Source organism: Arachis hypogaea, chromosome 18 (genome assembly GCF_003086295.3).
Source record: "Arachis hypogaea cultivar Tifrunner chromosome 18, arahy.Tifrunner.gnm2.J5K5, whole genome shotgun sequence".
Classification (NCBI taxonomy): domain Eukaryota; kingdom Viridiplantae; phylum Streptophyta; class Magnoliopsida; order Fabales; family Fabaceae; genus Arachis; species Arachis hypogaea.
In genome coordinates, this window is record NC_092053.1 from 97,187,590 (window position 1) to 97,212,168 (window position 24,579).

Genomic DNA, 24,579 nt, shown 5'->3' on the forward strand with positions numbered 1-24,579 from the left:
TTCTACTCACACAGGGATCCCTATACTGTGGTATAAAGGATCTCTATTATTATTATTATTTTTCTGTGCCCTCTTCTTTGTCATATGAGCATGAACAAGGATAAGAACATTCTTGTGGAAGCAGATCCAGAACCTGAAAGGACTCTGAAGAGAAAACTAAGAGAAGCTAAATTACAACAATCCAGAGAAAACCTTTCAGAAATTTTCGAACAGGAAAAGGAGATGGCAGCCGAAAATAATAATAATGTAAGGAAGATGCTTGGTGACTTTACTGCACCAAATTCCAATTTACATGGAAGAAGCATCTCCATTCCTGCCATTGGAGCAAACAACTTTGAGCTGAAACCTCAATTAGTTTCTCTGATGCAGCAGAACTGCAAGTTTCATGGACTTTCATCTGAAGATCCTTTTCAGTTCTTAACTGAATTCTTGCAGATATGTGATACTGTTAAGACTAATGGAGTAGATCCTGAAGTCTACAGGCTCATGCTTTTCCCTTTTGCTGTAAGAGATAGAGCTAGATTATGGTTGGATTCTCAACCCAAAGACAGCCTGAACTCTTGGGATAAGCTGGTCACGACTTTCTTAGCCAAGTACTTTCCTCCTCAAAAGCTGAGCAAGCTTAGAGCTGATGTTCAAACCTTCAGACAGAAAGAAGGTGAATCCCTCTATGAAGCTTGGGAAAGATACAAACAGTTGACCAAAAAGTGTCCTTCTGACATGCTTTCAGAATGGACCATCCTGGATATATTCTATGATGGTTTATCTGAGCTATCAAAGATGTCACTGGACACTTCTGCAGGTGGATCCATTCACCTAAAGAAAACGCCTGCAGAAGCTCAAGAACTCATTGACATGGTTGCTAACAACCAGTTCATGTACACTTCTGAAAGAAATCCTGTGAACAATGGGACGCCTATGAAGAAAGGAGTTCTTGAAGTTGATACTCTGAATGCCATATTGGCTCAGAATAAAATATTGACTCAGCAAGTCAATATGATCTCTCAGAGTCTGCATGGAATGCAAGCTGCATCCAACAGTACTCAAGAGGCATCTTCTAAAGAATAAGCTTATGATCCTGAGAACCATGCAATAGCAGAGGTGAATTACTTAGGTGAACCTTATGGAAACACCTATAACTCATCATGGAGAAATCATCCAAATTTCTCATGGAAGGATCAAAAGCCTCAACAAGGCTTTAATAATGGTGGAAGAAACTGGTTTAACAATAATAAACCTTTTCCATCATCCACTCAGTAACAGACAGAGAACTCTGAACAAAATGCTTCTAATTTAGCAAATCTAGTCTCTGATCTATCTAAGGCCACTGTAAGTTTCATGAATGAAACAAGGTCTTCCATTAGAAATTTGGAAGCACAAGTGGGCCAGCTGAGTAAAAGGATCACTGAAATCCCTCCTAGTACTCTCCCAAGCAATACCGAAGAGAATCCAAAAGGAGAGTGCAAGGCCATTGACATAAGCGCCATGGCCGAACCTGTGAGGAGAGGAGAGGACGTGAATCCCAAGGAGGAAGACCTCCTGGGACGTCCAGTGACCAATAAGGAGCTTCCCTCTGAGGAACCAAAGGAATCTGAGACTCATCTAGAGACCATAGTGATTCCATTAACCCTCCTTATGCCCTTCATGAGCTCTGATGAGTATTCCTCTTCTAAAGAGAATGAGGATGTTACTGAAGAGCAAACTGCCAAGTTTCTTGGTGCAATCATGAAGCTGAATGCCAAATTATTTGGCATTGATACTTGGGAAGTTGAACCTCCCTTGTTCATCAATGAACTAAGTGATCTGGATCAACTGACATTGCCTCAGAAGAGACAGGATCCTGGAAAGTTCATAATACCCTGTACCATAGGTACCATGATCTTTAAGGCTCTATGTGACCTTGGTTCAGGAATAAACCTCATGCCCCTCTCTGTAATAGAGAAACTGGGAATCTATGGGGTGCAAGCTGCTAAAATCTCACTAGAGATGGCAGACAGCTCAAGAAAATAGGCTTATGGACAAGTAGAAGATGTATTAGTAAAGGTTGAGGGCCTTTACATACCTACTGATTTCATAGTCCTGGATACTGGAAGGGAAGAGGATGAATCCATCATCCTAGGAAGACCTTTCCTGGCCACAGCAAGAGCTGTGATTGATGTTGACAGAGGTGAAATAGTCCTTCAATGGAATGAGGACTCCCTTGTGTTTAAAACTCAAGGATCTCCCTCTGCAACCATGGAGAGGAAGCAGAAAAAGCTTCTCTTAAAGCAGAGTCAACCAGAGCCCCCACAGTCAAACTCTAAGTTTGGTGTTGGGAGGCCACAACCAAACTCTAAGTTTGGTGTTGAACTCCCATATCCAAACTCTAAGTTTGGTGTTGGAGAGTCTCAACAAAGCTCTGCACATCTGTGAGGCTCCATGAGAGCCCACTGTCAAGCTATTGACATTAAAGAAGTGCTTGTTGGGAGGCAACCCAATGTTTATCTAATTCTTATTTTTATTGTTTTTCATGTTTTCTTAGGTTCATGATCATGTGGAGTCACAAAATAAACAAAAAAATTGAAAACGGAATCAAAAACAGCAGAAGAAAAATCACACCCTGGAGGAGCATCTGTCTGGCGTTCAAACGCCAGAACAGAGTATAGTTCTGGCGCTGAACGCCCAGAATGGGAGCATCCTGGCGCTGAACGCCCAGAACAAGCATGGTTCTGGCGTTCAACGCCAGAAATGGCAGCAAAGGGGCGTTGAATGCCCAAAATGGGCACCAACCTGGCGCTGAACGCCCAGAGTTGTGTGCAAGGGCATTTTACATGCCTAAATTGGTGCAGGGATGTAAATGCCTTGACACCTCAGGATCTGTGGACCCCACAGGATCTCCACCTTACCTCCTCGTAATCCTAGTTTTTTTTTCCACATCTTCTTCTTCATCTATTCCTTCTTCTTTTGCTCGAGGGCGAGCAACATTCTAAGTTTGGTGTGGTAAAACAATTATGTAAAGGATCGATAGCTCAGTGGTAGAACATGTGGCTGCAAATCAAGAGATCCCTGAGATACCTCAGGAGATGCACCTCCCTCCACATAATTATTAGAAGCAACTGAGGATAGAAATCCCAAAAAAAAAAAAAAATCACTAGGAATCAAGCCGCAAAGGCAAGGAAGAGACATAGAAGAGTCCAAGAACATCATTGAAACGCCATCATCACTAAGGTGGACTCATTCCTTGTTCTTACTTTCTCTGTTTTTCGTTTCTATGTTTGTGTCTTCATTACATGATCATTAGTAGTTAGTAACTTTGTCTTAAAGTTATGAATGTCCTATGAATCCATCACCTCTCTTAAAATAAAAACTGTTTTAATTCAAAAGAACAAGAAGTACATGAGTTTTGAATTTATCCTTGAACTTAGTTTAATTATATTGATGTGGTGATAATGCTTCTTGTTTTCTGAATGTATGCTTGAACAGTGCATATGTCTTTTGAAGTTGTTGTTTAAGAATGTTAAATATGTTGGCTCTTGAAAGAATGATGACTAGGGGACATGTTATTTGATAATCTGAAAAATCATAAAAATGATTCTTGAAGCAAGAAAAAGCAGCAAAGAACAAAGCTTGCAGAAAAAAAAATTAGGCAAAAAAAAAAATATAAAAAGAAAAAGCAAGCAGAAAAAGCCAAAGCTCTTAAAACCAAGAGGCAAGAGCAAAAAGCCAATAACCCTTAAAACCAAAAGGCAAGGGCAATAAAAAGGATCCCAAGGCTTTGAGCATCAGTGGATAGGAGGGCCTAAAGGAATAAAATCCTGGTCTAAGCGGCTAAACCAAGCTGTCCCTAACCATGTGCTTGTGGCGTGTAGGTGTCAAGTGAAAACTTGAGACTGAGCGGTTAAAGTCAAGGTCCAAAGCAAAAAAAAAAAGTGTGTGCTTAAGAACCCTGGACATCTCTAATTGGGGACTTTAGCAAAGCTGAGTCACAATCTGAAAAGGTTCACCCAATTATGTGTCTGTGGCATTTATGTATCCGGTGGTAATACTGGAAAACAAAGTGCTTAGGGCCACGGCCAAGACTCATAAAATAGCTGTGTTCAAAAATCATCATACTGAACTAGGAGAATCAATAACACTATCTGAACTCTGAGTTCCTATAGATGCCAATCATTCTGAACCTCAATAGATAAAGTGAGATGCCAAAACTATTCAAGAGGCAAAAAGCTATAAGTCCCGCTCATTTGATTGGAGCTATGTTTCATTGATAGTTTGGAATTTATAGTATATTCTATTCTTTTTATCCTATTTTGATTTTCAATTGCTTGGGGACAAGCAACAATTTAAGTTTGGTGTTGTGATGAGCGGATAATTTATACGCTTTTTGGCATTGTTTTTAGTATATTTTTAGTAGAATCTAGTTACTTTTAGGGATGTTTTTAATAGATTTTATGTTAAATTCATATTTCTGGACTCTACTATGAGTTTGTGTGTTTTTCTGTGATTTCAGGTATTTTCTAACTGAAATTGAGGGACTTGAGCAAAAATCAGATTCAGAGGTTGAAGAAGGACTGCTGATGCTGTTGGATTCTGACCTCCCTGCACTCAAAGTGGATTTTCTGGAGCTAAAGAACTCGAAATGGCGCGCTTCCAATTGCGTTGGAAATTAGACATCCAGGGCTTTCCAGCAATATATAATAGTCCATACTTTGGCCAAGAATAGATGACGTAAACTGGCGTTCAACGCCAGCTTTCTACCCAAATCTGGCGTCCAGCGCCAGAAAAGGAGCCAAAATCAGAGTTGAACGCCCAAACTGGCACTAAAGCTGGCGTTCAACTCCAAGGAGGACCTCTACACGTGTGACAATCAAAGCCCAGCCCAAGCACACACCAAGTGGGCCCCGGAAGTGGATTTATGCATCAATTACTTACTCATGTAAACCCTAGTAGCTAGTTTATTATAAATAGGACCTTTTACTATTGTATTTGGCATCTTTGGATTACTTTATGATCCTTTGATCACGTTTTAGGGGGCTGGCCATCTCGGCCATGCCTGGACCTTCACTTATGTATTTTCATACGGTAGAGTTTCTACACTCCATAGATTAAGGTGTGGAGCTCTGCTGTTCCTCAAAGATTAATGCAAAGTACTACTGTTTTCTATTCAATTCTTCTTATTTCGCTTCTAAGATATCCATTCGCACCCAAGAACGTGATGAAGGTGATGATTATGTGTGACGCTCATCACCATTCTCCCCTATGAACACGTGCCTGACAAACACTTCCGTTCTACATGAAATAAGCTAGAATGAATATCTCTTAGATCTCCTAACCAGAATCTTCGTGGCGTAAGCTAGAATGATGGCGGCATTCAGGAGAATCCGGAAAGTCTAAACCTTGTCTGTGGTTTTCCGAGTAGGATTCAATGATTGAATGACTGTGACGAGCTCCTAACTCGCGATTGCAGGGCGTTAGTGACAGACGCAAAAGGATAGTAAATCCTATTCCAGCATGATCGAGAACCGACAGATGAATAGCCGTGCCGTGACAGGGTGCGTGAGCATATTATTCACTGAGAGGATAAGATGAAGCCATTGGCAAGGGTGATGCCTCCAGACGATTAGCCGTGCCGTGACAGGGCATTGGATCATTTTCCCGAGAGATGACCGAAAGTAGCCATTGACAGTGGTGATGTATCACATAAAGCCAGCCATGGAAAGGAGTAAGACTGATTGGATGAAGATAGCAAGAAAGCAGAGATTTAGAGGAACGAAAGCATCTCCATTCGCTTATCTGAAATTCCTACCAATGATTTCATAAGTATTTCTATCCCTATTCTATTAATTATTATTCGAAAACACCATTATCAATTTATATCAGCCTGACTGAGATTTGCAAGGTGACCATAGCTTGCTTCATACCAACAATCTCCGTGGGATTCGACCCTTACTCACGTAAGGTATTACTTGGACGACCCAGTGCACTTGCTGGTTAGTTGTATCGAGGTTGTGACAAATTATGAATGTGTAATCACAATTTCGTGCACCAGCATGCTGGTGCACGAATTGTAAATCACACTTTTTGCAACTCGTACCACTAACCAGCAAGTGCACTGGGTCGTCCAAGTAATACTTTACGTGAGTAAGGGTCGATCCCATGGAGATTGTTGGCTTGAAGCAATCTATGGTTATCATGTAACTCTTAGTCAGGAAAACAATAAAATAATTCACTTATCAAATTTGATTGCAAGGAATAAAAGGGCAGAACACAAATTATACTTGTATGCAATGATGGAGAATATGTTGGAGTTTTGGCGATGCTTTGTCTTCTGAAATTCTGCTTTCCTCTGTTCTCTGATTCACGTACGCGCGTCCTCCTATGGCAAGCTGTGTGTTGGTGGATCACCGTTGTCAATGGCTACCATCCATCCTTCCAGTGAAAAGGGTCCAGATGCGCTGTCACCGCACGGCTAATCATCTGCAGGTTCTCAATCGTACCGGAATAGGATTTACTATCCTTTTGCGTCTGTCACTACGCCCAGCACTCGCGAGTTTGAAGCTCGTCACAGTCACTCAATCCCTGAATCCTACTCGGAATACCACAGACAAGGTTTAGACTTTCCGGATTCTCTTGAATGCTGCCATCAATCTAGCTTATACCACGAAGATTCTGATTAAGAGATCTAAGAGATATTCATTCATTCTACGGTGGAACGTAAGTGGTTGTCAGGCATGCGTTCGTGGAGGAATGATGATGATTGTCACGTTCATCACATTCATATTGAAGTGCGAATGGATATCTTAGATAGGAACACGCATGTTTGAATGGAAAACAGAAATACTTGCATTAGTTCATCGAGACACAGCAGAGCTCCTCACCCCCAACAATGGAGTTTAGAGACTCATGCCATCAAAAGGTACAAAGTTCAGATCTAAAATATCATGAGATACAAAATAAATCTCTAAAAGTTGTTTAAATACTAAACTAGTAACCTAGGTTTACAGAAAATGAGTAAACTATGATAGATAGTGCAGAAATCCACTTCTGGGGCCCACTTGGTATGTGCTGGGGCTGAGACTTAAGCTTCTCACGTGCCTGGTCTGTTTTGGGCATTCAACGCCAGGTTGTAACCTGTTTCTGGCGTTGAACTCCAACTTGTAACCTGTTTCTGGCGCTGGACGCCAGACAGCAGCATGGAACTGGCGTTGAACGCCAGTTTACGTCGTCTATCCTTGAGCAAAGTATGAACTATTATATATTTCTGGAAATCCCTGGATGTCTACTTTCCAACGCAATTGGAAGCGCGCCATTTGGACTCCTGTAGCTCCAGAAATTCCATTCCGAGTGCAGAGAGGTCAGAATCCAACAGCATCAGCAGTCATTTTTCAGCCTGAATCAGATTTTTGCTCAGCTCTCTCAATTTCAGCCAGAAAATACCTGAAATTACAGAAAAACACACAAACTCATAGTAAAGTCCAGAAATATGAATTTTGCCTAGAAACTAATGAAAATAAACTAAAAACTAACTAAAACATACTAAAAACTATATGAAATTAACCCCAAAAAGTGTATAAAATATCCGCTCATCACATGCCTGATAAACCACTATTTTATGATTTATCTTGTGCTAATTTGAGTGGTTCTTATCAACTATCCGCTCACTTATTCATATAATTTGCATGGTTTTACAAATCCTTCCTAATTCTATGATATAGTTAAAAACATGTTTCCTGGGCCTTTAAACTATCAAATTTAATTATCCTTTATTACCATTCGATACCGTGATCTGTGCGTTAAGTGTTTTCAGGCTTTATAGGGCAGGAATGGCTTAGAGGATGGAAATGAAACATGCAAAAATGGAAGGAGCACAAGAAATAAAGGAGATAACCAGCGAGAAGCGACGCGCACGCATGGCTCACGCGTGCGCGTGAATTGGAGTTTGCACGGCAATTCGTGCGCGTACCTGACGCGTACGCGTGACACGCGAAGATGACCATCGACGTGTACGCGTGACTGACGCGTACGCGTGACGTACGCAACCTGCAGAAATCACAGAAAATGCTGGGGGCAATTTTGGGCTGAGTTTGGACCCAGTTTTTGGCCCAGAAACACAGACTAGAGGTAGGGGATAAGCAGAGACTCAACACATATTCTCATTTGCATAGTTTTTAGTTTTTAGCTTTGAATCATAGAGAGAAATCACAACTTCCTACAGAGTTCTTCATATTCATAGATTTCCAGTTTTTATGCTTTTTGATGCTTTTGATTTGGATATTGAGAAGAGTCACTACCTCCGTTGAAGTTGCCATTATTCTATTTTGTTTTCTTATTCCTTTACTCTTTTGATTGCCTATTAACCCTGTTCAGATAAGGATGTTTATGATTTTGGGATTTATTAATGCAAAGAACTACTTTTACCTTTAATTACTTTTTAGTTATTATTCTATTTAATTTATCATGTCTTCCTCTTATTCCCTTTATATATCTGTGAAAGTAGTATCCATGTCAATGTAGTAGAGTCCCAACTTGACTTGGGGGTTGATTAAAAGGAGACCCTTGATTTGGAATACTCAAGTGTCAATTTCAATTGGAAGTTGTTGGCTAACTCTCTATTGACTAATGCTAATCCTTCCATAGGAGAGGATTAGGACTTGTGAGTAAGAGTTAGCTCAATCACTTGAATTTCCTTTATTTCGTAAGGGTTAACTAAGTGAAAACAACAACCTCTTGCTATTACGCTTGGGAAGATTCAACAAGGATAGAACTTCCAATTAACCTTCCCCCGGTCAAGGCTTTTATTTTGGTTATATAAATCCTCTTATTAATTTTCATTGCTTTAACTTACAATCATTTATTTTTCCGTTCTCCAACTCTTAAAACTTCTCGGAAAATCTCTGACTAATAAAATAGCACTCTTTTGTCAACTCGTGGGGAGACGACCTGCGATCTCTACTCCCAGTATTTTTACTCTAAAATTGTGACAACCTTTTTAAATTGATAAGCAGAATTTTTGTCAGTTAAGAACTGTACTTACAACGCTGTTCTTATTATAAATTCTTGATTGGTAATTTTCCACCTGTTTAATTTTTGGCGCCGTTGCCGGGGATTTATCAAGGGCTTCAGTAAGGTAGCATTGCCTTTATCCAGACTGCTGTAGAAAGATGTTGAGTTCGAGCTGAGTGATGACTGTATGAAAGCGTTCAATAAGCTGAAGATTGCCTTGACTCAAGCTCCGATTGTGAGAGGACCAGACTAGAGCCAGCCTTTTGAGATTATGTGTGACGCCTCCAACCATGCAGTAGGAGCGCGCTGGCTCAGCGCGAAGGTAAGGATCCTTTCGTGATTGCTTATACTTCTAAGACCTTAGACGCTACTCAGTCTAATTATACTACCACTGAAAAAGAGCTCCTGGATATTGTTTTTGCTCTGGATAAATTTTGAGCCTATTTACTTGGTAATAAAGTGGTAGTATACTCAGACCATGCAGCTCTAAAATATTTGTTAGCTAAAAAAGAGTCCAAGCCAAGGTTAATACGTTGGATACTGTTGCTGCATGAATTTGATTTAGAAATCAAAGATAGGAGTAGTTCCCAGAATTTAGTGGCGGACCACTTGAGTCGCCTAGAGCACATTAAGAATGACTCCACTCCTATCAATGATGCTTTTCCATTTGATAGCTTGCACGCAATATCTGAAGTAGTTCCTTGGTATGCACCTATAGCTAATTATCTAGTTAGTCATACCTTCCCTCCTACTTTTACTAAGCACCAGAGGGATAAGCTGAAAAGCGAGTCCAAATATTGCATATGGGATGACCCATATTTATGGAGGTATGGTGCTGACCAGATAATTAGAAGGTGTGTACCTCAATCAGAATTTCAGTCAATTTTAGAGGCCTGCCACTCCTCTGAGAGTGGTGGACATTTTGGTCCTCAAAGAAGAGCTAGAAAAATTTTAGACTGTGGATTCTGGTGGCCCACTCTTTTTAAAGATGCTACTGCCTTCTGTAAATCTTGTTCCCCATGCCAAAGGTTTGGAAATATATCCAAGAGGGATGAAATGCCCCAACAGCTTATGCTATTCTGTGAAATTTTTGATGTTTGGGGCATTGACTTCATGGGTCCATTTCCAAACTCTAGTGGTTTCTTATACATATTGTTAGCTGTAGATTATGTTTCTAAATGGGTGGAAGCAATTTCTACCCATACTGATGATGCTAACAATGTTGTCTCCTTTGTTAGAAGTTATATTATCTGTCGCTTTGGATCACCGCGAGCAATCGTGAGTGATCAAGTCACTCACTTTTGTAACAGGAGATTAGCAGGTCTACTGAAGAAGCATGGGATTGTTCACAAGGTAGCAACAACTTACCATCCTCAGACCAATGGGCAAGTCGAGGTGTCTAACAGAGAGATAAAGCACATATTAGAGAAGATAGTCAAGATTCATAGGAAGGACTGGAGCACCAGACTTGTAGATGCGCTTTGGGCTTATCAGACAGCGTACAAGACACCCATTGGGATGAGTCCCTTCCGCCTAGTATACGGAAAGGCTTCTCACCTCCCAGTGGAGGTGGAACACAAGGCTTTCTGGGCGGTTCGGGAATGCAACATGGGATTTGAGAAGGCTGGTGCTGAAAGGAAGCTGCAACTGGCAGAACTGGAGACCCTTCGACTCGAAGCATATGACAACTCCAGACTATATAAAGAGAAGGTGAAGGCTGTGCATGACAAATATATCAAAAGAAGACATTTCAGACCTGGAGAGCTAGTTTTCCTTTACAACTCAAGGCTGAGGCTCATGCCAGGCAAGCTGAGATAAAGGTGGGAAGGCCCCTATAGAGTAGAGAAGGTAGAGCCATACGGAGTCTTCCACCTAAGTCATCCTTCAAGTTCCAAATTCATCAAGGTCAATGGACATCGCTTAAAGCTTTATCATGGTGAGAAGATGAAGGACAATAAAGAGCTAGAGGTCTTCCTCTTAGAGGACCCACCAACAGAAGCAGACTGAGCTTGCGAACTGTCCAACTTAAGGACGTAAAAGCAAAGTGCTAGGTGGGAGACCACCATGGTATGATCGTTCCTTTTCATTCTTAGTTTTATTTTCTTTAGCTTTCCACAGTATTCATTCATAATTTATGCATATTCATCTGTATGTTGCATTTTGCATTCTGCATAAAAAAAGCACAAGACGTGCGGGCATCCACGACGCGTACGTGTCATATGTGCTTGCGAGAATAAGAAGAATTGAACAGAGAGTTACGCAGGAGTGACGCAGGAAGTGTGCATTACGCACAAACAAGATCATGCGTGCACGTCCATGATGCGTGCACGTCATTTGCAAACTTGGCATTCCACGCGTACGTGTCAAGCACGCGCACGTGTGGATAAGGAAATCGGCGTCAATGGGTGTTTGGCCAGAGAGTTATGTTGGTGTGGGGCTGGAACTGCGCTGGGAGCACAATCTCCATCACGCGTACGCGTCCCTGACGGGTGCGCGTCATTTTCACTAAATAGCCATCCACGCGTGCGCGTGCATGATGCGCACGCGTCGTATGCGGTTTTGACCCCATGCGCAGAACGAACAGAGGGTTGTGCGTGCGCATTGATGCCTTCGCGCAATTCGCACAACCCATATTATGCGTACGCGTTTCGAACGCTTATGCGTCGCTTGGAATTAACGCGAACCACGCGTACACATCGCATGCGACGCCTAAACTCATTCACCGCCTGATTTCAATTCTCCCCTCCCCCAATCCTAATTCTTTTCCAATCCTACTTATTTCTTTTCTGTTCTCCCTCCTTTCTTCCTTATTCTTTCTTATTATCCACTCCTTTCTTCTTCCCTTCTTCATCTTCCCCATCAGGTTTCTTTTCTTCCTCCCATCTACTCTTTCATTATTGCATTTACTTATTTTTCTTTCTTCTCAATTTTTCTTTTAGCTTAATTATCCATGGTTTCTTTTTCTTTCTTTTTCATGCATTCTTATGTTGGTATTGGAGTTTTATTTGGATATTACCTTATTATTCTTGAGCTTGTAAATATTATGAGGAGTGATTTGACAATTGACATTTAATTTTGGCTCTCATATACATTTGGATTATATTATTTTCATTCCTATTTTGACTTGCACACCAAGTGTTTGTGAAAAGGCTATTAAGGCATTTTGAATTCTATTTTGTTTTACTCTTATATTTTAATGCCCCTTTTTCACAACACTTGTACTCCACATGTATTGGGATTATCATTCACAATTGTCATCATCTAAGTGCTCTTTTATTTGGTACGTTTAATTTTTGATGCTTGAGTTATGCTTCTCATGCCTATTACTTGCATGCTTTTACTCTCTTGCATCTGATTAGTATGAATTGCCTATTTGCTCTTAATTGATGTCTTACTTACATGTTGTAGCTACCATGTATTTAAGCTATTATCTTCCCTTTGGCATTTATTATGACTTGAAATTTTCTCCTTTCTGGTTTTAGTTATCTATATTTCACATTCTTCCTCTTTCTTTCTTCCTTAGGCATGTGTACCAAGAAAGGAAAGGAGAAGGCCACTAATAAGACACCCGCAAGGAGAGGAACCAAGCGAACACCGGCTAAAGCACTACCATCTACCAGTGTCAAGCCACCAACAAAGCGGGTAAAGACGATCATTAAGGTTGATGAAGCAGAAAAAGCCTTTCCCGCACGAGACTCTACACGGTTCACTAACCGCTACTGCGAACAGATGTTCCCCATCCTAGCCGAGAGGAACTACAACAATGAGCATCTACTCATTGTTCCAACACACTTTGTTGATTTTGTGGAGCCCCGCATAGAGAGGAGACAGTGGGGATTTTTTAGGAGGCAGCCGTGAGAAGCCAACTTTTCATGGGTAGTTGAATTCTACTCCAACTTTTACTCGCCTACCCTACAGACTGTCTATGTTCGTCAGCACCAAGTCCCTATCTCCAAGAGTGCCATACAGCGAGCACTGGATCTACCGCCTAGTCCAGAGGGATTGAATGCATATCAAGAAGCCTCTTTTAAGCGCCAGATGTATTAGTTTGACTGGAATAACGTCCTTGGAGTTATAGCCTAATCTGGCAGTACCTGGATCTATGGGCCGCATCGATTAAAATCCAAGAGCTTCTCAGCCCAGTCACTTACCTTGGAGGCTCGCGTGTGGGCACAGATTATGTCCCACTATATCTTTCCGAGCACTCACGTGTCCACCTTCACAGCGGACATGGCTGTTCTCATCTGGTGCATCCTGACAGAGCAACCCCTCAACTTGCCCCGACACATCCGGCAAGCAATGGGACATGTACAGATTGCGGATAACCTGCTTTTCCCTGCCTTGGTTTCAGATTTAGTCTCTGCAGCCGCTGTGTCCTATCGGGCAGGAGACACGAAGGTCATGATCCCTAGAGCCGACCAGTATGTCCCGCATGGGAAGTACATCCAGCCACTAGTCCCTTCTGCAAGCCGGCCTGCTGGCCCATATTTGGATACTCCTCCTTCTCCTCCTCCCTCATCATCCACACCACAAGCACCATCCACCCATCAGATGTTCCTTCAGATCGTTGAGAGGTTCGACCGGCAAGACCGGCAGATGGAGCAAATGGAGCGCTGTAACAAGCGCCGATACAACTACCTGAAGAACCTCATAGTTGGTACTCACCCACCTCCAGAACAGAAGGACACCTCGGACTCTGCTTCATCCAGTAGCACAGAAAGCCAGGGCAAACCAGACAGCGGAGGCGATGCTTCCAGCCCTATCTTGCTCCTTACTGATGGCACAGAGGATCGTGCCAAGCCTTAAGTGTGGGGAGGTCAGTCTTTGACTTCCGGAGGTAACTGCTCTCTCTTAACACCAATATTTGACTCTTTCTTTTGTTAGATAGGATAGAGTGCATGATAACAATTATTTGCATGTATGTTTTTCTTGGTAAAAGTACTATATTTCTTTTCAAGACCCTTTTTATAATATTTCCCTAATTTAAATTAAAAAAAACTTTAGTGTTAAACTTGTTTGAGGATTGTAATTTGGAACATGAATTATAGCTAAGAACACACAACCTGTGAGATTTGAGCTTAATTACATGGTTACACTATTTAACCATAATATTTTATTCTTGTGTGTTTCCTTCTCTATGATTGTAATCTATAGTTTGTTCTATTCTATATGTCCATTGTTTAGTGTATTTACATGCATACATATGATTGAGGCCATCATTTATTATTAGCTCACTTATCCCAAATAGCCTATCATTTCAATTACCTTTGTTTGCCACTTTGAGCCTTTTAATCCCCATTTGTTCTATATCTTACCACATCACTAGCCTTAAGCGGAAAGACAATTAATTACCTGATTTGAATCTTTGGTTAGCTTAAGATAGTCTGTTAACTAAGTGTGGGAAATTGTGGGAACCTGGGTTAATGGGAATGTGTTGTGTTTCTATCTTACTTAAATATTGGAAATTTGGGTGCCTACTCATATGAAAACAAGAAAAACCATATGCATTGAAATGTTATATTTGCTTTTATGTTCATCAATATATATATATATATATATATATATATATATATAATTAGCATAAATAAATAAATAAATAAATAAATAAATAGGGGACAAAATTACCCCAATGCTAAGTTTAATAAATGATCAATTCATATGTGGTGAAATTAAAGAAAATTTGGTATATGAGTATGTGAAATATACAAAAGTTGGAATTTTGGGTAGCTAGGCATGAATTTAGAATTACATAGAGTGTGTGTGTGTGTTAAGTGAGAGCTTATGTTAGTCAAAGATTCATATTATAGCTCACTTGGCCATGCATATATCCTCACCTTTACCTTAGCCCTATTACAACCTTGAAAAGACTTCATGACGTTTGCATTGGTATACTAAATATTTGTTGATTGGTTAGATGAAGAACAAAGTTTTAGAAAGCATGACTAGAGAAGAGTAGAGTGAATTAACCCTAGATACCTGAGCGATTAGAGTGCATATACACTACCAGTGAGGGTTCAATGCTTGATTCTATGTTCCCTGCTTTCATGAGCTGTCTTCTCATAAGTTTACTTGCCTTTTATTGTGTGATTTGAATTAGTGGAATCTGATTTATGTTTGTCTTGAAGAACTTATTTACTTTTGACCAAGTAGACAGAAACATCTTAGTATATAGTTGCATACATAGGTTGCATCTCATGAGTCTTACTTTCCCCCATTCATTCCTTTTGTCTCCTTGAGCTTAGCATGAGGACATGCTAATATTTAAGTGTGGGGAGATTGATAAACCAATGCCCCGCTAGCCTTTCTAGCATCTGATCTATGAATGGTAAAGGAAAATGATCCTTTTGTGTGGCATTATTGAGTCTCCTATAATCAATGCACATACCCATCCTGTAACTGTTCTTGTGGAAATCAGTTCATTTTTTTCATTGTGAACAACTATCATTCCTCCCTTCTTGGGTACAATTTAGACAGGGCTCACCCAGGAGTTGTCCAAAATAGGATAAATAATCCTAGCCTCCCAGAGTTTTGTGACTTCTTTTTGCACTACTTCCTTCATAGCTGGATTCAGTCACCTTTGTGGTCGCACCACATGTTTGGCGTCATCTTCCAGCTGGATTTTGTGCATGCATCGGGTTGGACTAATGCCCTTAAGGTCACTTATAGTCCACCCAAGAGCTGTCCTGTGCACCTTCAGCACTTGGATAAGTGCTTTTTCTTCCTGTGGTTCTAAAGCAGAGCTTATAATGTGTCCCCATATCCTAGAAATGCATATTTCAAGGATGATGGTAATGGCTTGAGCTCGAGTTTAGGAGGCTAACCCTCTTCTTTAGGAGCTTTTAAGGTCTCTTTCCCTTCTTCTAGCGCCTCTAAATCAAGCTTGGCATAATAAAATATGTCATCCAGTTCTTCTTCGAATCTCTCAACTATGTTCACTTCTTCCACTAGGGAATCAATGACATCAATGCTCATGCATTCCTCTGGGGTGTCTGGATGCTGCATAGCTTTAACAGCATTCAACATGAATTCATCCTCATTGACTCTCAAGGTTAGTTCCCCTTTCTAAACATCAATAAGGGTCCGTCCTGTAGGTAGGAAGGGTCTTCCTAAAATGAGAGATGCACTCTTGTGCTCGTCCATCTCCAGCACCACAAAGTCTGTGGGGAAAGCAAATGGTCCAACCCTGATAATCATGTCTTCCACCACTCCTGATGGAAATTTGACAGAGCCATCACCAAGCTGAAGGCATATGCTCGAGTCAAGCAGAGCTTCTTTATTAATGATGCAGGCATCAAGTTAATGCTTGCTCAAAGATCACATAGGGCTGTCCTTGTGCAGGCATCCCCTAGGGTGCATGGTATCATAAAGCTCCCAGGATCCTGAAGCTTCTCTGGTAAGCTCTTCTGGATTATTGCATTGCATTCTTCAGTGAGGAAGACTATTTCTACCTCTCTCCAATCCTTTTTATGACATAAGATGTCCTTCATAAACTTAGCATAGGAGGATATCTGTTCAAGAGCCTCTACAAAGGGGATCTTGATCTCTAATGTCTTAAGATAGTATACAAAATGAGAAAATTGTTTATCTTTTTCTTCTTGACGGAGCTTCTGGAAAAATGGCATCTTGGTATTGTACTCGTCAACTCTAGTTGATGTAGGCTGAGTGTTTATAGTGCTTGAAGAGGGGGTTACTGGCTTGCTTAGGAGGGGTGTTCTCAGCACTTGTATGTGTCTGATCACCCTTGCTTGGGCGTTTAACGCCCTTGCTGCCCTCTTCCTGGCTTTCAACGCCAGAAATACCCCCTTCTAGGCATTGAACGCCAATGGCACTCCTCCCCAGGCGTTCAACGCCCTCAGAGTTGCCTTGGACTATAGTCTGTTCGTCTTCTGTCAGCCTCTCTTCCCTTTGCCTCCTGTTATTCTGAGGCTGGGTGTTCAGGGTCCGTCCACTTCTCAGTTGGATAGCCTGACACTCTTCCTTTATCTGTTCAGATAATTGCTGTCTAGCTTGACTCAGCTGTGCCTCTATACTCCTATTGGAGGGTCACGTTTCTTGCATAGCCTTTTGCAATTCTAACATCTATTGTGAAAGGGAGCACATATGTTGAGTTAATGGGTCATTTTATTTTGGAGGGTTAAATCCAGTAGATACTGCCTTGACCTCTCCTTTTATTGAAGTCTCACTAGCTGAGTACCGATGCTAGTTGCTGGCAACTGTCTCAATAAATTCGTGAGCTTCCTCAATTGTCTTCCTCATGTGTATAGAACCACCAGCAGAGTGGTCTAGGGATATTCTAGCCACGTCTATGAGCTCGTAATAGAAGATGTCTAGTTGCACCCGTTCTGAAAATATTTCAGTGGGGCATTTTCGTAGCATCCCCCTGTACCTCCCCAAGCATCATGAAGAGATTTATTAACCTCTTGTCTGAAGGCTTGGATGTGTAGTCTTAGCTGGGTAAGCTTTTTCGGAGGAAAGTATTAATTCAAAAACTTGTTCACTAGCTGATTCTATGTTTTCAAGCTAGATTTGGGTTGGTTATCCAGCCACCTCTTTGCTTGGTCCTTTACTGCAAAGGGAACGAGTAGCAATCTGTAGACATCTTGGTCTACTCATTCAGTGCATACTGTGTCAGATATTTGCAAGAAATTTGCAATGAACTCTGTGGGTTCTTCTTGTGAAAGTCCATGATAGTGACAGTTTTACTGCACCAGAGTAATTAGCTGAGGGTTCATCTCAAAATTGCGCTCTAATAGGGAGTATACTGATACTTCTTCCATAGAAGTCAGGAGTGGGGACTGTATAAGACCCCAAGGTTCTTCTGAACTGTTCATTTTCATTTGGGTCCATAGTGAACTCTTCCTGTTCTTGTACACATAGTCAGGAAATAAGGAGATGGAAGGCGGGTGTCTCTATGTCAGAATATAGAGCACTTCCAGTGATTTTTCTTGAGAAGAAAAAAAGAATAGAGGTAGAAGAAGAGGTGGAATTCGAATTTTTAGAGGAAAGTGAAAATTAAAATATTTTTGTTTTATTTTGTTTATTTGTTTATTTTTGAAATAGGAATTAAAAAGCTAAGTTAACTAATTAACTAACAAGATTTGAAAATTAAATGTGATTCTAAAAGTGGTTTTTGAAAATAAAAGAGAGAAAAAGTCAAACAAAGATTTTGAAATTCAACTTTAAAAGAAAGTAGCGATTTAAAATTTTAAATTTAGAAAGAAGATAAGATAAGTAAGTTTTAAAATTTAAAAAGGAAGATAAGATAAAGATTTAAAAAGATTAAGAAAGATAAGATTAGAATTTTGAAAATCAAACTTTAAAAGATTAAGATAAAGATTTAGAAAAGATAAGAATTTAAAATTTAAAGTTCTAAAAAGATTTGAATTTTTGAAATTTGAAATTTGAAACAATTTGATTTTGAAATTTGAAATTTGAATTTTAAATTTTGAAATTGAATTTTTAGAAATTGAATTTAAAATAAGATAAGATAGAATTTTTAAAATTTAAAGAAAGATAAAAAAGATCAGATAAAGAGATAAAAGAGAATCAATATTTTTTAATTTTTCAGAGAATCGATAATACTTTTCTAAATTCACTGTTCTTCAGGAGCCAATATACTTAATTTCAATATAAATCATGCACTGTTAATTCATACATTCAGAAAATAAATGCAAGGCCACCACTTCAAAATAATTGGAATAACTTATGATATAACTCAAAACTTATGTATCTCACAATTTCTTTTTCAAATAAAATTTTTCTTTTAAGCATGGTGAGGGATACATTGGATATCTTATAACCAAAACAAAACAAGAAAATAAAACTAGAAAAGAATGAAATACTAAACGTGATCATGAATTTAGAAGAGTAACGGACAATAAATTAAAATACAATGAAAACAGAAATGAAACAAAGAGAGATGTAATGGGACTCAACAACCTCAGTGATGGCAGCTGCTGCTCCCTCTGGAGAATTCAATAGAGCATTTGAGCTCCTCTATGTCTCGCCCCTGTCTCAGCTGTTCCTCCATCAATCTTCTCTGATCTTCTCTCATCTTGATAATGAGATTTGTTTGATGGTTTATAATTTCTCTCATAGAAATAAGAACTTCGTTGTAAGCATAGCTCCAATCTAACAAACAATTCTCACATAAAAAATTTGAGTTGTCACATGTACAAATCCCAATAAGAATTAACCGAAGTATTTAAACCTCGGGTCGTCTCACAAGGAATTGCACTGAAGTGGTCAATTATTGGCTATGAAAATGCAAGGGGGTTTGATTTTATAGTTTGACAAGAAAAGTAACCAACAAGAAAGTAAATGATAAGAACTAATAAAGAAAGGGAAACAACTCTTGGCTAAGCATAGGAATTGGGATCACCATCCTTGTCAACAAACCATATATTGATAATTATGAGGAACCAAGCTCATTAAGTTTACTTCTATACTTGAAGTATATCAAATGGCTTGATCAACATCAATCCATATGTTCTAACCTAGCTACTAATTGACTTAGTAGTAGGCTAGTGTCAATGGTTATCAAATTGACCACAAAGGGTTCTTAAATCACCAATTCAATGAGACCCAATGACTCAAGGTCACTCAATTCCTTTAGCCTAGGCCAAGAATCAAGAAAACTACTCAAAAACTAATGGAAACATTTTATCAAACACCAAATGTGCAAAAAAAGTAAACATCACAAAATGCAATAATTAAAGAAACCCACAACTAACATAAGCAAGAAATCAATAATAACAATCAAGATCAACATAAAAGAGACATGGAAACATAAAATTGCATTAAAAGAAATCAAGATCCAATAATTGTTCATCAACATAAGAGAGAGCAAAATAAGAAATGACAAGTAAAACTAGAAGAACAAAGATGTAATAACAAGAAATTAAAAAGGGAAGACTAAATCAAAACAAGAATTGAAAACTGGATTTAAGAAAATTAAACCTAAACTACCCTAAATTCTAGAGAGAAGGGAGAGCTTCTCTCTCTAGAATTCTAACCTAAAACATGGTGAAAAACTAAAACTATGACTACTTGGTTCATTTTCCCTCCAATCTTTGGGTTCAATAGCATCAGAAATGAGTTGGATTGGGATCAAAATGAGCTAGAAATTGCCCCCAACGAGTTGCTTAAAGTGGACCCACGCTGCTCCATCGGTGCGCACACGTACAGTGCATGTGCGCATCCCTAGACGTCAGGAAACTATGGCAAATTTTATATCATTTTGAAGTACCAGATGTTAGCTTTCCAACGCAACTGAAACCGCCTCATTTGGACCTCTGTAGCTCAAGTTATGGTCAATTGAGTGCGAAGAGGTCAGGCTTGACAGCTTTGCAGTTCCTTCATTTCTTCATGAGTTCTCCCACTTTGCATGCTTTTCTCCTCACTTCTTCCATCTAATACTTGCCTTATGAACCTGAAATCACTCAACAAACATATCAAGGTATCGAATGGAATTAAAGTGAGTTAAATTTAACTATTTTAAGGCCTAAAAAGCATGTTTCACATTTAAGCACAAATCAAGGGAGAATTGCAAAACCATGCTAATTCATTGAATAAATGTGAGAAAAGGTGATAAAATCTCCCAAAATAAGCACAAGATAAACCACAAAATTGGGGTTTATCACATCTCATGGAGGATAGTGGCGTGCTCCTTGTGCTCTACTCTTAGTTGATCCACGCTTGAACTCAGTTCCCCTATTGAGGTATTTAGTTGATCCTAATAGTCTCAGGGAGGAAAATACATCCCTTGAGGCATTTCAGAGATTTCTGGTGGAGGTGGCTGCACAGGTTCTTGCTATGGTTCATGTGCAGGCTCTCACACATGCTCCATCTTCCTCTTTGTTATGGGCTTGTCCATCTCAATGAGGGTGTCTCCAGCTATGCCAATTCTGGCTGAATAGCAAAGGTGATATATGAGGTGAGGAAATGCTAACCTCGCATTGGTAGAGGGCTTTTCAGCTACCTTGTACAATTCTTGAGATATTACCTCATATACTTCCACCTCATTCCCAAGCATAATGCAATGAATCATTATTGCTCTGTCTATGGTAACCTCAGATCAATTCCTTGTTGGGAAGATAGAGCATTGGATAAACTCCAACCATCCTCTAGCCATGGGCTTGAGGTCAAGCCTACCCAGTTGGTAGGGCTTGCCTTGTGCGTCTCTTCTCCACTGTGCTCCTTTCACATAGATGTCCGCAAGGACTTGATCCAGTATTTGGTCAGAGTTGACTCTTCTAATGTAAGAGTGTGGATCTCCCAGCATCTGTGGCAATTGTAGCGCCACTCTCACACTTTCCGGGCTAAAATCCAAGAGTTGCTCTCTCACCATGGTGCTCCAATTCTTGGGCTTTTGGTTCACACTTGTATCATGATTTTTGGTGACCTAAGTATTGGTGAAAAATTCTTGCAGCATTAGTGTTCCGACCTCTGAAATAGGATTGGTCAAAATTTTCCAATCCCTTCTCCAGATTTCTTGTTGGATCTCCGGAAACTCCCCTTATTTGAGCTTGAAGGGGACCTCGGGAATCACCTTTTTGTGCCTTACCACATCATAGAAGTGATTGTGGTACACCTTGGTAAGGAATCTTTATGATTCCCAAGGTTCGGAAGTGGAGGTGAGGGCTTTTCCTTTCCTCTTTCTTGAGAATTCACAGGCTATTGGTGCCATACTTAGGAATGGAGGGCAAAAAGCAAAGCTTTTCCAACACCAAACTTAAGAGGTTTGCTAGTCCTTGAGCAAATAATAATAAAAGAGAAGTGGAGTAGTAGAAGAAAGAAGAAAGTATAGAGGGGAAGGAGGAGAAGGCTTTGGCTAAGTGGGTGATGAGCGGATATTTTATACGCTTTTTGGCATCATTTTCATATTGTTTTAGTTATGTTCTGTTTAAGTTTTATTATATTTTCATAGGTTTTACTGCTAAATTCACATTTTTGGATTCTACTTTGAGTTGTTGTGTTTTCTGATGATTTTAGGTAATTTCTGGCTGAAATTGAGGAGTTTTGACAAAGTCTGATTCATAGGCAAGGAAAGTGTAGCAGATGTTGTCAGATTCTGATCTCTATGCACTCAAACGAATATTTCTAGAGCTACAGATGTCCAAATGATATGCTCTTAACGGTATTGGAAAGCTAACTTTTAGATCTTTCTACCAATATATAATGGTCTATACTTTTTTTCGAAGGAGTCTACCCATATTTGGCATTGAACGCCAAGGAGTTACTCCCTTTCTAGCGTTCAACGCCCCAAAAGAACCTAAGCCAGCATTGAATGCCACATTCCACCCCATTCCTGATGTTCAACGCCACCAAGAGGCACAAGGCAGCGCCAGTACCCCCCAATGGGTGTTCAACACCCATTCCTCATGTTGGATGCCAAGCTCAGCCCAAGTACTAAACCAAAATGGGCCCAAGAGTGGATTTTCGTACTTTTAGTCTAGTCTATCATAATTTTGTACTTCTTAGTTATTAGGTTATTAAATATAGAACAACGATCACCACTATTAGGGATCGAATCTTTGCCCTTTTGCACATTTTACTATTATTTTCTATAAGCTATGAGCTACTAGACCTCGTAAGTTAGGGTTAAGAGCTCTGCTGATTCTCATGGATTAATAATATTACTGATTCCATTATTTTGTGCATTTTCGTTCTTCATCTCATGAATTGAGGATGAACCGTGACATTCATCCTTACTCCACATGGGTTCCGTCTGAGTCCTGACCCGGATAGCATTGAACCACAGGTAGAGAATGCACTGCGGATTCAAAGAGAGTGCCTGGGCAACTTTGGATAAGTGACATAAAATCCCGTTGACCGTGGGTTGCTGAGGTCTCTGTGGCGTTAAGGCTAGAGTCTGAGAAGCAACATTTCCTGATCCGAAAGATCCGACCTTGTCTGTGACGTTTTGAGTAGGATCGTGAAGGGGAGTGGATTGCTTAGGTCTTCACCTTCGGCCATAGTGGGAAGCCATGAGTTAACTTGATGAGAGGACATGAGTTGCTCAGATATGGTGGACTGCTATGGTTTAGAAGAGGCTAACTTGATGAGGATACTACATGAGTTAGTTAATTATGGATGCCATTGAATGAATCATTCGTTATTGAAGTAGACAGTAAAAAAAGTTAATCCGAAAAGAATACTGGTGCACAAAAATTACTTCACACTATGTAATTCCGCACAACTAACCAGCAAGTGCACTGGGTCGTCCAAGTAATACCTTACGTGAGTAAGGGTCGATCCCACGGAGATTGTTGGCTTGAAGCAAGCTATGGTTATCTTGCAACTCTTAGTCAGGATATTAATTAGTGGCTATCAATTGACTTGCAAATGAACAAGAGAGCATGAATTAAAGGTTACTTGTTATGCAGTAAATGAGAATATGTTGGAGTTTTAGAGATGCTTTGCCTTTTGAATCTCTGCTTTCTCTCTATCTTCTTCTTCACGCACGCACGTCCCTCCTATGGCAAGCTGTGTGTTGGAGGATCACTGTTGTCAATGGCTACCATCTTTTCTTTCAGTGAAAATGGTCCAGGTGCGCTGTCACCGCACGCCTAATCATCTGTAGGTTCTCGATCATACCGGAATAGGATTCGCTATCCTTTTGCGTCTGTCATTACGCCCATCACTCGCGAGTTTGAAGCTCGTCACAGTCATCCAATCCCAGAATCCTACTAGGAATACCACAGACAAGGTTTAGACTTTCCGGATTCTCAAGGATGCTGCAAATGGATTCTAGCTTATACCACGGAGATTCCGATTAAGGAATTTAAGAGATACTCATTCAATCTAATTTAGAACGGAAGTGGTTATCAGGCACATGTTCATAGGTTGAGAATGGTGATGAGTGTCACAGATCATCACATTCATCATAATAAGGCGCAAATGAATATCTTAGATAGGAACAAACATGATTGAATAGAAAACAGAAATACTGGCATTAACTCATCGAGGCACAGCAGAGCTCCTCACCCCCAACATTGGAGTTTAGAGACTCATGCCGTCAAAAGGTACAAAGTTTAGATCTAAAATGTCATGAGATACAAAGTAAGTCCCTAAAAGTTGTTTAAATACTAAACTAGTAACCTAGGTTTACAGAAAATGAGTAAACTATAACAGATAGTGCAGAAATCCACTTCTGGGGCCCACTTGGTGTGTGCTGGGGCTGAGACTAAAGCTTTCACGTGCCTGGGGCTGTTTTGGGTGTTCAACGCCAGCTTTGGATCCTTTTCTGGTGTTGAACTCCAACTTGCAACTTGTTTCTGGCACTGGACGCCAGAATTGGGCAGAGAGCTGGCGTTGAACGCCAGTTTACATCATCTATCCTTGAGCAAAGTATGGACTATTATATATTACTGGAAAGCCTGGATGTCTACTTTCCAATGCAATTGGAAGCACGCCATTTGGAGTCCTGTAGCTCCAGAAAATCCATTTTGAGTGCAGGGAGGTCAGAATCCAACAGCATCAGCAGTCCTTTTTCAGCCTGAATCAGATTTTTGCTCAGCTCCCTCAATTTCAGCCAGAAAATACCTGAAATTACAAAAAAACACACAAACTCATAGTAAAGTCCAGAAATATGAATTT

General features: G+C 40.1%; 1 non-coding gene across 1 annotated transcript; it reads right to left on the bottom strand.

Annotated features, from left to right (window-relative positions):
* Positions 1-618: 618 nt before the first annotated feature.
* On the bottom strand, positions 619-726 carry LOC112773685 (small nucleolar RNA R71). The gene has a single exon (XR_003188222.1). It is a non-coding gene; the product is annotated as a small nucleolar RNA R71 (small nucleolar RNA).
* Between the last annotated feature and the right edge of the window lie 23,853 nt (positions 727-24,579).